The 15,131-nt window shown below is 40.7% G+C and overlaps 1 protein-coding gene across 1 annotated transcript in view; it reads right to left on the bottom strand.

Annotated features, from left to right (window-relative positions):
• LOC307207675 (uncharacterized protein C8orf48) overlaps positions 1 to 15,131 on the bottom strand; it is a 391,608-nt gene that overhangs the window by 327,526 nt on the left and 48,951 nt on the right. The gene's annotated exons all lie outside the window — the stretch shown is intronic.

The following is a 15,131-nucleotide window of genomic DNA, read 5'->3' as shown; positions in this document are numbered from 1 at the left end:
AAGAGAACATTTTTGTTCAAGTCTCGCTGCTCTGTTGTAGCTGTTTTCCAAGTAGACTTTCAGTCTCCTCACATATAAGCTGGCAACATGAACAGCCAGGTGGAAGTTTAGGGGCAAGGGTCTGTTTGTTACAGGCATCTTTTAAGCACTTCGGACCAAGGTGGGTTTTGTTTGGAAGATGCATTTTAGGCCACATTTGCACCATATTGTTAAAACAGTCACAGCTTCCTCCAAAGAATTCTGGGGGCTGTAGTGTGTCAAAGGTGCTGAGCATTGTTAGGAGGCCTCTTTCACCCTCACAGAACTACAATTCCCAGAGTTCCCTGTGAAGAGGAGTTGATTGTTAAACCTCTCTGGGAACTGTAGCTCTGGGAAGGGAAATGGGATCTCCTAGTATTTCTCAGCGCTCTTCACAAACAATACTTCTCGGGCTCTTTTGAGAGAAAGCTATGGATGTTTAAAATGGTATCATAGTGCTTTAATTGTACAGCCTTATTTAGCCATTCACAAGGCACCCACATCTCTCACTGAGAGGGGATTGACACCTTCTTGAAGCTAGGAAATAAGCTATTGCCCAGAATACTTTACTCCCCCTTCCTCACTAGATGGGTTCTGAGGAGGTGATGTGATTCTATTGATGACAGAGGACTAGCTTAACTGGGCAATCTTGAATGTACAGGCTGTCATAGGGCAACCTTGTGAGGCAGGTAGATATGAGTCAAGATGACTCTATGGAGCTTCTGTGTTCAGAGGCAGTGTACCACAATATTGACTGCTGGGGAGTAGCGTGAGGAGTGGGACTTGGCCTTCAGACTCCTGCTTGTGGGCTCCTTGAATGGCATCTGATCTGCCACCGTGTGAAGCGCTATGCTTGACAAGATTAATCTTTATAGCCTGTTTAGGGAAGTTTTTAATGTTTGATCTTTTACTATATTTTTAATAACCTCTTGGAAGCCACCCAGAGTGGCTGGGGAGGCCTAGCCAGATGGGTGGGGTACAAGTAATAAATTATTTATTTTTGATATTTTTATTATTACTATTTTTAGGCCTGACCCAGAAGGGCTCTTCTTTGATTCTTAGTACGATTCAAAACTAGACACTTTCCCAGCGTGCTAGTTTTGTGGGTACAGGGGGGTTAAAATAAAATAAAATAGTGGTACTATCTAAAAACAGGCTTACAGACTCATCTGTTGTATTTGAGAATTGGGCCTCAGACTTTGTTCAGTTTGGGCACCAAATGCCCCTTTGAGAGTATTCTGGATATTTGAGAACACAGAAGTCTAGAAACAGGTCTGCATTATTTATAAATCCAAAATCAAATTATAATGTCAAGGGCTGTGAACTCTATTAACCAGCCATCTATTAAGCAGTGTGCAGGTCTCTTAAGGGAGATGCTGGAAAGCTCTGTGGCCCTGTGCAGTTAAAATTAAGCTGGAGAAACAATTAGAAAGGATATTGTGGAGAGCAAGAGTTGGTTGCCTCAGTAATAGAGTGGATGCTAAATTAGCTGGTGGTTGTGCTGCCTCTGTGTGTGTGCACTCACGCACGCACGCACACACACACACACACACACATTTTATATCCCATTTTTCCTCCAAGGAGCTTGTGGTACAGTACAGGGTTCTCCCGCTCCTCTATTAATCTGCACAACAACTCTGTGAGGTTGTTTAGGCTGAGAGGCAGTGACTGACCCAAGGTCACTCAGTCACTCAGCTTCATGGCCGAGGGGGGATTTGAACCTTGGTCTCCCAGATCCTAGTCCAAACTCTAACTACTATGCTACACTGTCCCTCTCCGAGGTGGTCTGCAACCAGCCTGCTTCACAAAGGCAATGGAGATAAGCAGCACATGGGAGAAGAACCAAATGAAGATATTAACTGTGCATCAGAAGGCAAGATGGTTGTATTGAATCCTCCAAATCTATGTGGATATGAGATGGTGGAGATGCCTTCTGACCCATAAGCATCTGCTCACTTCACAGAGGTTGCCTTAAACCAGAAGTGGGGAACTCTTTTCAACACAAGATCCACATTTCCTCCTAACTAGGTTTCCAGGGGTAACATGCCAGTGTGCCACAGGCAAAAGTGAGGAGAGCCACAAATGTGAGCATTTTTCTGTGTACAGTAGTATGCAAGTTTCTTCACACACTTGCATACCCACCCCATCATACACCCCATCCTACTTATTCCAACCAGGCAACAACATTGCTAAGTCAATATTTTTTTTAAAAAATAATATTTATTACCTTTTCCAACAGTTTAAACACTACAAAGAATCAAAACCATACAATACAACACAACACAACACAACACAACACAACACAACACAATACAAAAAACAAACTATACATTACACTAACAAAACACTAACATTAAACTAACAAAACAAAACAAACACAATTTAACACACATCAAATAATTTCAATATCTTATCTTTCATTCCCTTATTTCCGTGACCTCCCCACACTTCCCTTTTTGTATTCCACTTCTATTAATTCTTTCAGCAATTCCTTTCCATCTTCCTCTATTTTTAATCCTATAATTATCTTAACACATTCTAACCTTATTTTCCCTTTAATACTCTATTAATCTATTTGTCCTTAATTCCTTATAACATTTCTGCTAAAGCCATATAACTTCATTCCAACATTTTTCTAACATTCATTAATTTTACAGTATTTCCGTAAATAGTCTTTAAACTTTTTCCAGTCTTCTTCCACCGACTCTTCTCCCTGGTCTCGGATTCTGCCAGTCATTTCCGCCAATTCCATGTAGTCCATCAACTTCATCTGCCATTCTCCCCGGGTGGGTAGATCTTGTGTCTTCCAATATTTTGTGATGAGTATTCTTGCTGCTGTTGTTGCATACATAAAAAATGTTCTATCCTTCTTTGACACCAGTTGGCCGACCATGCCCAGGAGAAAGGCCTCTGGTTTCTTCAGAAAGGTATATTTAAATACCTTTTTCATTTCATTATAGATCATCTCCCAGAATGTCTTAATCCTTGGGCATGTCCACCAAAGGTGAAAGAATGTATCTTCAGTCTCGTTACATTTCCAACATTTATCGGGCAAATGGTAAATTTTTGCAAACTTGACTGGTGTCATGTACCACCTGTAAATCATTTTCATTAAGTTTTCTCTTAGGGCATTACATGCCGTAAATTTCATACCTGTGGTCCATAACTGTTCCCAGTCAACCATCATAATGTTATGTCCAACATCTTGTGCCCATTTAATCATAACTGATTTCACCATTTCATCCTGAGTGTTCCATCTCAGCAACAAGTTATACATTCTTGACAAATGCTTAGTTTTTGGATCAAACAATTCTGTTTCCAATTTTTATTTTTCCACCTGGAAGCCAACTTTTTTGTCCGAATTGTATGCCTCCATTATTTGGTAATAATGAAGCCAATCTCGCACTTTATTTTTCAATTTTTCAAAGCTCTGCAATTTTATTCTGTCTCCATCTTGTTCCAAAATTTCCCAATATTTCAGCCATTTGGCCTCCATATTGAGTTTTTTTCTGTGCCTTCGCTTCCATTGGTCACAACCAGCTTGGGGGTTTCTTTTCTAACAAATCTTTATATCTTATCCACACATTAAACAATGCTTTTCTAACAATATGATTTTTAAACGCTTTGTGTGCTTTTACCTTATCATACCACAAATATGCATGCCAACCAAATACATTATTAAAACCTTCTAAATCCAACACGTCAGTGTTTTCAAGAAGCAACCATTCTCTCAGCCAGCAAAAAGCAGCTGATTCATAATATAGTTTAAGGTCTGGCAGGGCAAATCCACCTCTTTCTTTAGCATCAGTTAATATCTTAAATTTTATTTGAGGCTTCTTGCCCTGCCAGACAAATCTGGAAATATCTCTCTGCCACTTCTTGAAACAATCCATCTTATCCAAAATTTGCAATGTTTGAAACAAAAACAACATCCTTGGCAGCACATTCATTTTTATTACAGCAATTCGGCCTAACAATGATAACTTCAAGTTTGTCCATATTTCTAAATCCTTTTTCACTTCAGTCCAACATTTTTCATAATTATCCTTAAATAAATTCACATTTTTGGCTGTCATATTTACCCCTAAATATTTCACTTTCTTAACCAATGTTAATCCTGTCTCCTCCTGAAACTTTTCTCTCTCATTCACAGTTAAATTTTTCTCTAAAACCTTAGTTTTCATCTTCAACTTAAAAACTGCTACCTGTCCAAATTCTTGAATCAGTTTCAATACCCTTTTAGTACTAGATTCTGGCTCCTGTAAAGTCAACACTAAGTCATCAGCAAATGCTTTCAGTTTGTACTGTTTAACTCCCACTTGTATACCTTTAACCTCTTGGTCTTTTCTAATCATATTTAACAAAACCTCAAGGACCGATATAAAAAGCAATGGAGAGATTGGGCAAGCTTGTCATGTCCCTTTCTCAATCTTGAATTCTTCTGTCACCACATTGTTCACAATTAATTTTGCCTTTTGTTCTGAGTAAATTGCACCTATACCATTTTCAAAACCTTGTCAAAGGCTTTCTCTGCGTCCACAAATATCAGAACTGCCTTGGTATTGATATTCACTTGTAATTTTTCTAGAATATTAATTATATTCCTCATGTTGTCAAACAAGTGACTACCCGGGAGAAAGCCTGCTTGATCTTTATGAATTTCTTCAACTAGAACCTTTTTTAGTCTTTTAGCCAAAATATCTGCAAAAATTTTATAATCCACATTAAGCAGCGATATAGGGCGGTAGTTCTTAAGCTGTGTCTTTTCAGTCTCTGTTTTTGGTATAAGTGTAATGTAAGCTTCCTTCCACGACTCTGGTGCCTTTCTCCCTTCCAAAATTTCGTTACAGACTTCCTTCAATGGTTGTATTAACCATTCTTTCAAAGATCTGTAGTATCTTGAAGTCAAACCATCTGGTCCTGGAGATTTACCTAATTGCATATTCTGGATGGCCCCTTCCACCTCCTGATCCGTTATTTTATAATTCAACATTAGCTGTTTTTCCTGAGAAATTTTGTGTAGTCCATTTATTTTCAGAAATTGATCAATGTCCATTTCTTTCTGCTTCTCCTGTGTATAAAGTTGTTTAAAATATCTCTGAAAACACTTCCTAATCTCCACTGGGTTCTGTATATTCTTTCCTTCCACTTCCAAATTCGTAATAGTATTTAGTTTTTGTCTTTTTTTCATTTGCCAGGCCAATAATTTTCCACACTTATTTGCCAATTCAAATGTCTTTTGCCTCATCTGTTTGATCTTCCATTCTATTTCCTGATTCATCAGCTTTGTATATTGTACTTGGTATAACTTTATCTCTTTCATAATCTCCTGTGACTTTGGTTTTGCTCTCAGTTTTTTCTCTCCTTCCTCTATTTTCCCCAGGATTTTATCCTTTTTTTTATTCTGAGTTCTCTACTTAATTGCATTCTGTTGTATTAGGAATCCCCTCATAACCGCTTTGCTTGCGTCCCAAATTACTCTTTTTTCCACTGTAGTATTCATATTTATTTCAAAATAATCTCTTAGAGTTTTTTGGGCCTTCTTGGTCACCTCTTCATTCCTAAACAAGGTATCGTTCATCCTCCATCTAAAGGAACCAGTTGGCATCAATTTCATTTCCATCTTCACAGCATTATGGTCAGAACAGGTTTTGGGGCAGATCTCCACTTTGCTGATCTTCGGAACCAATCCCCTAGTTACCCAAATTTGATCAATTCTTGTCCATGTCATTTTAGCCTCGGAGGAGAAAGTTCCCTCTCTTCCCATCGGGTTCTTCACTCTCCAAATATCAACTAAATCCATATTATCAGTCATGTCAAAGAAAGTTTTAGGTAGTCTACCATCTTTATTGACTACCTGTGTCTGTGCCTTGTCCATATTTGTAGACACCACTCCATTCATATCTCCCATCAAAATCATGTTATAGTCCATATAATCCATCAAAGTCTCATGTAGCTTCTTAAAGAACTCCGATTTACCTTCATTTGGTGCATAAATACCTACAATTAGGAATTTCTCTCCTTGTGATTGAATTTCAATTGCAATAAATCTTCCTTGGTCATCTTTAAATATGAATTTCGGTGATAGGCTCTCCTTTGCATAGAGAACCACTCCTCTTTTTTTTTAACTTTATCTGATGAAATAAATTCTTGGCCCAATCTTTTATTACTCAATATCTTCCTATGTAGCCTTATCACATGTGTTTCTTGTAAACAAATCAAGTCCAAATGTTCTTTTTTCAATAAATGAAAGACTCTCCGCCTTTTTTCCGGGGAGTTCAGTCCATTGACATTCCAGCTCAAAACCTGCAATGCCATCATGTATTTACGCTGATGTTCCTCCAACTGCACCCAGTGCTTGCTCTTCTGTTGGTGGTGATGGTGGCACGTTCATGGGGAGATCCAGTCCAATGGATAATGTTGATATATCCAGTATTCCCCTATTTGGTGATCCTCTATCCAATGCTCTTTGCTCTGGTCCTCTATCTGGTGATCTTCTATCCGTTGCTCTTGACTCTTTTCCAAGTCCTTTCTGCAGATCTTCTTTGTATTTATCCAAAAACTTTACTTTATCTTCTACTGATCTTATTTTTATTTTCCTTCCTTTGAAGCTGAAAGATAGACCTTGGGGAAACTCCCACCTAAAGATAATTTTGTTCCTTCTCAGCAGGGCAACCAGATCTCTGTAGTTAGACCTTAGATCCAAAAGATATTTCGGGACGTCTTTAAAAATTTCCACTCTTGACCATTGTACTTCTAGGTTCTTCTGATAATGCCAGCCCAAAATTCTATCTCTCTCTTCTTTCGTTCGAAGGGTAATCAAGCAATCTCTTATTCTATTCTTCTCTTTTTTCCCTCCTTTTCCAAGTCTAAAGGCCCACACAATTCTAAACTCTTCTTGGCCCAAGTCCAAGTCCCAAAAGTCAGCAAATTCCTGTGTGAGAAAATCTGTCAAACTTTCCTTCTCAAATTCAGGTAGGGCTCTGATCCTCAGATTCGTCTGTTTTTCTTTAAGTTCAATCATAGCAAGTGTCAACTTGTGTTCCTCAAGTTGCCTCTGTAGGGCTGGGACTCTCTGCCTCAAGTTCTGTTACTTTACATTCAGCAGCAACAGCTTTCTCCCTGGCTTCTTCCGCAGTCTGCCTTATCAAAATAGATTCCTGTATCAATTTCTGGATAGCTTCTGTGTTGATATTCACCTTTTGTCCCAGATTATTTATACTTTATGTATTTAAGTCAATTTTAGTAGTTGCAGCATCCACTTGCACACTTATCGCGTCTGTTTTCTTGTTAAGCTGTTCCAATGAATCATTTATCTTACTTAATGCAATCGCCAAGGCTTCTTCTGTCGACATTCCTCTTGATTTTGAGTGAACTGATATGGAAGCAGCCGCAGAAGGAGCAGGGAGACCTGATGTTGAGCCTCTCCTAGGTTGCTGCAAAGTCTTCCCAGACCTTAATGTTTTTTCTGCGGTTTGCTGGTCTGTTTTTTCCTTTCCATTTGCCATAACACTTAAAAATTCAAGGTCAGTCCCAGAGTCTCACAGTTTTTTATCTTGCAGCTGGAAATTCCCCTAGCCCAGCTCAAAAAACAACCAATTTCAGAAGCTTCCACTAGGGGGAAACAGTTTCTATTTATATTAATCAATATATCAATCAATAGTGTCCTCTTTTAAGCACAGTTCAAGAAATCCAAAGTTAGTATCAACTTTCAGTTACTTTTACTCCTTTTTAAAAACAACCGGAGACAGTAGAAACAATGTATTTCTCTTGTAGCCAACTGTCAATAAACGTTCTAAGCACTGTCTGTATAATCCAAAAGACGTCAGTCCTGCTAGCAGCCCGTTTCCAGGGTCCGAGCGGCGGTATTTTAACACTCTTCACTCTCTCCTGCAGGCATATTTAGTCCACAACTTCCCCCCCCTCTTCTCCTGCCTCCAAGGGGGGATTTAATGTTCTTTACAGATGGAAATTCAGTCTTTTACAATAGACCGTCCAAGACTTCAGCTTGCAGCCTCATTGCTTCAGTCTATTTACAAAAGGGGAAGGTGGACTTCCTGTATTAAACCTCCCCGTTACGATGCCAAATTAAACTTTTAAAAATCCAGTTCTCCTGCCTCAGCTCTACTCATGGGTAGTTACTTTAAAGCCAAATTGTCCACAGGAAAAAGTCAGCGCTCTCCGGCAACAGCTATGCGGCTTTGCTCCGTGGAAGAAGCAGTCGATTCGAAGCACCGCGCCGCTCACCTCACGTTGCTCCGGACCCCCAAAACTGGGTTTCCCCATGAGTAAGGGAGGCACAAAAGGTGCCCACCGAATCCCACGCTCACAGGCTTCTCCCGCCTGTGATTTTTTGCGGGTCAAATTCCTCCTGATCAGAGGAATTCCACCATTACCGGAGGCACCAACCCGGAAGTCTCAACATTGCTAAGTCAATAAGAAGTGATGCCTGGGGAGAAGGGGTGTGGCTGTGGAGCGATATATCTGGGGAGGGTCTCAAGGGCAAGATAAAGAGGTCTGAGGTGCCACATTGGGCCCCTGAGCCTGAGGTTCCACCCACACACACCCCATCTTAAAACAGTCAAATAAGTATAGTGTTACACTCACAAATGTTTCTATCTGTAACAGACTAAAAAACAGGAGCGCGTTCTGATCTGTATGGATGTTTCACTCAACATAAACTCTAACTCTTGCTTTGCTTGGAAAAATGACTTTTGCTTCTGTCTTGACATGGGAAAAAAATTATGTCTAAGCTCAAGAGACTCCAAGCAAAAAACAAACAAACCCGGAAATGCTACAATATTTAACAAGCCTGTGTGTGTGTGTGTGTGTGTGGAGGGGTGTTTACAACTCAGCTTGCTATGGAAAATTAGAAACAAACACTTATTTTTGATCCACAAAGAAACTTCAGCTGTAGCCTTAAATGCTCTAACGAGGAAATAAACCCCATTGAGCACAGTAAGGGCTTACTTCTAAGCAAACATGTTTTGGCCTATGCTATGACAATGTTTGCTGACGTTTGTGCATTTGAAGCAAAAGTGTGCCCCCCACCTTCCTCAGCCTATGGCCTCTTTGAGTATTATCATCATCATCATCATCATCATCATTATAATTACTATCATTATTATTAAAATGTATATCCTACCCTTCCTCCCAAAGGAGCCCAGAGCAGCAAACACACGAATGATAAAACAATTGCCAATTCTATTGTAAAAGTAAAGGGCTCTGACGGAGCCTTCGCCAACCTAGCGTCCTTCAAAGGTCCTGGGTTCCATCAGCCCCAGCCAGCCACGCCAGAGGCCAGGAATTGTGGGAATTTAACTCCCGACTAAGGGCTCCTCCAGAATTGGGTGTGTGTTTTTCTGCCGGTGTAGCCTGCAACATGTCATTGATTCAATAGTGCATTTGCGGTGGATTCAAACTGGGCCGTTCACAAATCATTCTGCTTTACTAGTTGTTCTGCAAAGTTTCCGCAATGTTAATGCATTATTGCCATTGAGAGAGGCAGTCTTGCCACTGTACAAAAGCAAGAGTTCAAACAAGCAATCAAGCCAGAACACTTGTGACATAAACTACAAAATTTCAGCAGGAATCTTTGTGACATGCGCAGATTAGAAATGAAGCAGCATGCCTATCCCAGAACACTTGCAGGCACAAGCAGTATTGAAAGCAGGGTTGCATACTACACCCTGAGAGCATCATAAGCACAAATCATCATGAATAAAGGATGAAAAGGGTGTCTGGAGGGGCTGAACATCTAGAGGGCACCAGGCAGTGGAAAGCCAGTGTGACCATTGTTTACCGAAGTGTACAATGAGATTAAAAGAGGTAGTCATTGGCTCCTAGTCATCTCGCCTGAGTATACTGACTGAGACCCAAAAGCTGTGTCTTCCATTATGCTTTTGACACCACCACCAACTAATCCCACCCTTTCACTGCACTGAGCTAAGCAACCATCCAGAATGTAATGCCTTTTGGGTACCGCTTGACCTGGGATGGATTTGAACTGACAACCCAAGGGGAATGTAATTTGTTAATACTTGAATGGGCACCAAAAAGATAACAATTTTTAAAGCAATCAGAAAGCACCAGCTGGATGCAGTGCTAACAGCTGCCCATGCTTATTCGTTCCTGTAAGTTTCATGATCAGGGGCTTTTTCTCTTGATCACTTACTATTCTCCCTCTTGGGTCTGAAAAAAGTCAGATCTCTAGCAAAGGATTAAAAAAAGAAAGATGGTTTGCATGGAAAATAAGCATGAACAATTTTCCATGGATTTTCAGCTGATGAATAATTGGCTTTGATTTGGGAAGTTTAATAAGCTGCCTAGAGGCTGAAGCCATACCAGGCTCAATGCAAACTAGCTAGGAAGGTATTGCAAAAAGCGGCAATAAAACCAGAAAACTACCTGCCCCCTCTCCTACCTCTAGAACCAGCCTCGATCATTTTCTTCACCCTGATCTGTTTCTTAGAACTCTAGATAAAACAAAATAAAAAAATTCCTTCCAGTAGCACCTTAAAGACCAACTAAGTTAGTTCTTGGTATGAGCTTTCGTGTGCATGCACACTTCTTCAGATACATGAAAGCTCATACCAAGAACTAACTTAGTTGGTCTTTAAGGTGCTACTGGAAGGAATTTTTTTATTTTGTTTTGACTATGGCAGACCAACACGGCTACCTATCTGTAATTAGAACTCTAGATGCCAACTAAGAATGGATGAATTGCAGTTCTCTAAGTTTCTCGTTCTTCTGGTCTTAAATTCAGTTCTCCACATTTCTACAGCAATTGGCAATTATTCTAAACAAGAATCCTCATGAAAATTCATTAGTGTTTTAGTGCCATTTTCTCCCAGTAAATACATTTTTGTATGTAGTTTTCACTAATTACACACTTTGCAAGTCATTATGCTAACAATGTTTTTTTTTTGGTAGTTTCACTAACATGTGTTTTTCTGTACCGTTTCCCCTAAGTAGATGCATTTTTTGTACAGATTGTTTGTGTGGGGAGCTCCATTGCAGAATGCAGAGAAGCACACATTTCAAAGAATTGTTGTGCTTTGGAATAGTAAGAGCCTGCTAGAGCAGGCCAGTGGCCCATCTGCTCTCACAGTGGCTGACCAGATGCCTGTGGGAATCCTGCAAGCAGGACCTGAGCACAAGAGCACTCATCTTGCTTTTGGTTTCCAGCTATTGGTATTCAGAAGCATTATTGCTTCCAGCTCAGGAGACAGAGCACAGCCATCCAGCCATCATGGCTAGTACCTGTTGATAGTCTCCTCCTCCATGAAGTTACCTAGTCCTCTTTTAAAGCTATCCAAGTTGTTGGCCATCTCTGCCATCACTGGGAGTGAGTTCCGTGTGAAGAACTTTTATCTGTCCTAAACCCTGCAACTTCATTGGATGTCCATGAGTTCTAGTGTTATAAAGGAAGGAGAAAAACCTTTGTCCACTTTTTCCATGCCATGTATAGTTTTATAAGCTAGCACAGGGGTAGGCAAACTAAGGCCTGGGGGCCGGATCCGGCCCAATCACCTTCTCAATCCAGCCCACGAACGGTCCGGGAATCAGCGTGTTTTTACATGAATAGAATCTGTACTTTTATTTAAAATGCATCTCTGGGTTATTTGTGGGGCATAGGAATTTGTTCATTTCCCCCCAAAAATATAGTCCAGCCCACCACATGGTCTGAGAGACGGTGGAACGGTCCACGGCTGGAAAAGGTTGCTGATCCCTGAACTAGCATATCACCTGTTACTCACCTTTTTAGTATAGAGAAAAGTCCAAATGCTGCAACCTTTCTCATATGAGAGTTCATATGCCCTTGATCATTTTTGTTTCTGAAAGTGCAGATCATGCCATTTCTCATTAAATACAAGCAGAGTCAAATTCCTCCTCCATACTTAACTGGCAACAGAGGAAAGTGTTGTGCTCTCTTTTTCACCTTGTCTTTTCGGATTCAAAAATCTCAGCCTTATAGAAGACCCTGTAATTTGACTGCATTTTGGTTCCAAGAGGCTCAAAAAACCTTTGGCAGAACTTTTTCCTTAAATGAATGTTGAGGTTCAGCCATCCCTTGTGATGACTGTATTAAGTCTGATAGTATGACAAGCCTAGAGCCTCAGTAAGGCTCTGTGCTGTGATGTAGCAGGCAGGAGAAAGAATGAAGTGCTTCCCCTTACTTTACCGCAGGGATGCTGAGATCATTTTGGGTGCCATTTGCCAATCCTCTGCACATTAAATTTAAAAAATCATATCCCACCCACCCCCAGGAGGAAACTACCAAAGAAGCTAAGCAGAGGAAGAGGTAGGTTACATTAGTGTGCATGGCTAAAGCTTAAAACTGTTGACCAACCAAAATGTCACAGAATAGTGAGACTGGATGGAAAACAAAGTGGGAGAGATTGTGTGAAAGAAGATGCTCACTTTCATTGAAGCCTGCCACAGCACTCCAGTTTTCTTGGGTCCTGTGCTGTGATGAGGAGAGGGAGATGCAGCCTGGTTGGAGTAGATCCCTTTCTTTTACACCTTTTCTGCCACCAAGTGAAATAGTCGTTGTCTTTCACCAATCGGCTAAAATTCCCTGTGTCTCCCCCAAGAATACTTCCAGGTATCTTAGCATGTGGCACTAGACATGGGGCAGCATATTGAAGGAGACCATGCAAGTTATTTTTCCCAGTAGTGATGTATGGAAGTGAGAGCTGGACCATAAAGAAAGCTGATCGCCAAAGAATCGATGCTTTTGAATTATGGTGCTGGAGGAGACTCTTGAGAGTCCCACAGACTGCAAGAAGATCAAACCTCTCCATTCTGAAGGAAATCAGCCCTGAGTGCTCACTGGAAGGACAGATCCTGAAGCTGAGGCTCCAACACTTTGGCCACCTCATGAGAAGAGAAGACTCCCTGGAAAATACCCTGGTGTTGGGAAAGATGGAGGGCACAAGGAGAAGGGGACGACAGAGGACGAGATGGTTGGACAGTGTTCTTGAAGCTACGAACATGAGTTTGACCAAACTGCGGGAGGCAGTGGAAGACAGAAGTGCCTGGCGTGCTCTGGTTCATGGGGTCATGAAGAGTCAGACACGACTAAATGACTAAACAACAATAATAACATGCAAGTTATATGAAAACAAGAACAAAAGTTTAGTAAAAGTTTTTGGTGGTTTTAAGGTCATTGTTAGGGAATAGGTTTAACACAGGAATAGCTGTAAATATGCACAGCTTTCCTTCCATTTGGAGCAAAAGAGCATATAAACAAAGAGTTAAAAGCAAATCTACTTTCCCTCCAGCCTAAAATATTCCCTATCAACATATGACAGCGAGGCAGTTCTTAAGATGTTAGAATGGTGCCCTTTGTCTCTTGAGATCATGCCTTGATCTCTTCATCCTTTGTTCTGATTCTCCAATATACCTTCAGGCTACAAGCCTTCCAGTCCACCAGTTCAAGTACTAAAGTCTTTTGCCAACTATATACAGCCTACATGCTATTTTTCAATGAATCTACCACCTTGTAATTTGATCCCAGGGTGGGTCAGGTTTAACAAGTTCATGCCATAATCCCCAAACAAATTTACATACAAAATTCGAATGTTTATATAACAGCAGAATCTATAAAAGGATCGTCTATTTCCTTTACAAAGCTGAAATGTCTGTTTCTCCCTCTTCTCTTGTTTCCTCAAATCCAAGATCCTGACTTTACTGGGTTCTGGTCAAGCTGCTGATACAAATTGTGTTTCTTAGTAGTACAGTGAAGCACATTCATTACATTTGCAGCACAAAGGTGTACTTTTAGAATATTTTGGAATAAGAACTGCTTCCGTCTGCCTTTCACTTCAGAAAGAAAAAAAGGCGAGTTGAAGAGGGAGATGATAGAGGCATATGAAATTAAGCATAGTACAGAGAAAGTGGGTAAGAAAAGTTTTTCTTCCACTCATTATATTAGAACCCAGAGTCATCCATTGAAGCTGCAAATGTTCCAAGATTCAGGACAGACAAAAGAAAGGACTTATTCATACAACACAAAGTTACACGTTTGAATTTTCTACCACAGTATGAAATGATGGCCTTTAAAATGGATTATACAAATTAATGGAGGATATAGGAATTACTTTATTTGCATGTCGACTTATTTAAACAATTTATATCCCATCCTTTGTCAAAACACCTCAAGGTGGATCACAATGTAAGTGGCTATTAATGTCTAGGCTATTGCCTCCAATATTGGCAGTATTATGCTTCTCTGTGTTTTGGAGTGTGCCTCCTCCTTAGAATCCAGCAAGAGACTCTGCCGGGGGTGGGGGGGATGCCACTCCTTTGAGCCTAGTAGGTAATTGATTAATGCTGCTTCTCTTCATTGGTAGTGATTGAATGTTCCACTCAAATGCTATATGGAGATGCTTGTCCTCAGCAGAGGTTGATTGGAAGGAGATAAGTCCAGAGCAATGACTCATAAGAAGGAAACATGTAACCCCCTCTGAGGATAGGTCATTATGCTTCATCCCTACAGCAAAAGCAATTGAATGGCTCTGGTGCATCACAGGCCAAGGCAAGGACTGTTCAGCTTAAGCCAAAAGCAGGACAGAGAGGCAATGAACCAGGCAGAGAGGCAGCAAACAAGCTCCTTTGTTGGTGGATGTTTGGGCTCAGATAAGCCTTTCTTAAATGTTCTCTCTACACATGCTCAGCTGCCATCTTTCCTAGTTAAAGGAGGTGGTCCAGGACACAACCCATGAAACTGTCCTGCTTTTGGCTTAAGCTGAACAGTTTCAGTGCTTTCCACAGGTCTGTCATACACAGGTCGTTGGCTTGTGCTATTACTTTTGATTCTCTGCCTGGTTTATAAGCTGCAGCAACAGCCCACAGGCACCATCTGTCCACTCAGCAAGTCATCTGTCTACTCAAAGCCTGTAAAGATCTTTCCCACACTCCTCTTCTCCCGCTCTGCACTTTTGATTACCCCAGTGGAAATTGGATGGGCTTTACGAGGGATGAGAGTTGATGCAAATGAAAACCGACTTGAGGCTGGTTGCCATGGCAAGCCTAAAGATTTACTATCTGGAGGGGGAACTTCTGCTCAAAGAGCCAGTGGCAACTGATCTTTTCCTACGGAATTGTCC

The sequence above is a fragment of the Podarcis cretensis genome, assembly GCF_951804945.1.
Source record: "Podarcis cretensis genome assembly, chromosome: Z".
Lineage (NCBI taxonomy): Eukaryota > Metazoa > Chordata > Lepidosauria > Squamata > Lacertidae > Podarcis > Podarcis cretensis.
Note: the sequence above shows the minus strand (reverse complement) of the source record. Positions and strands in the feature narration are given on the sequence as shown.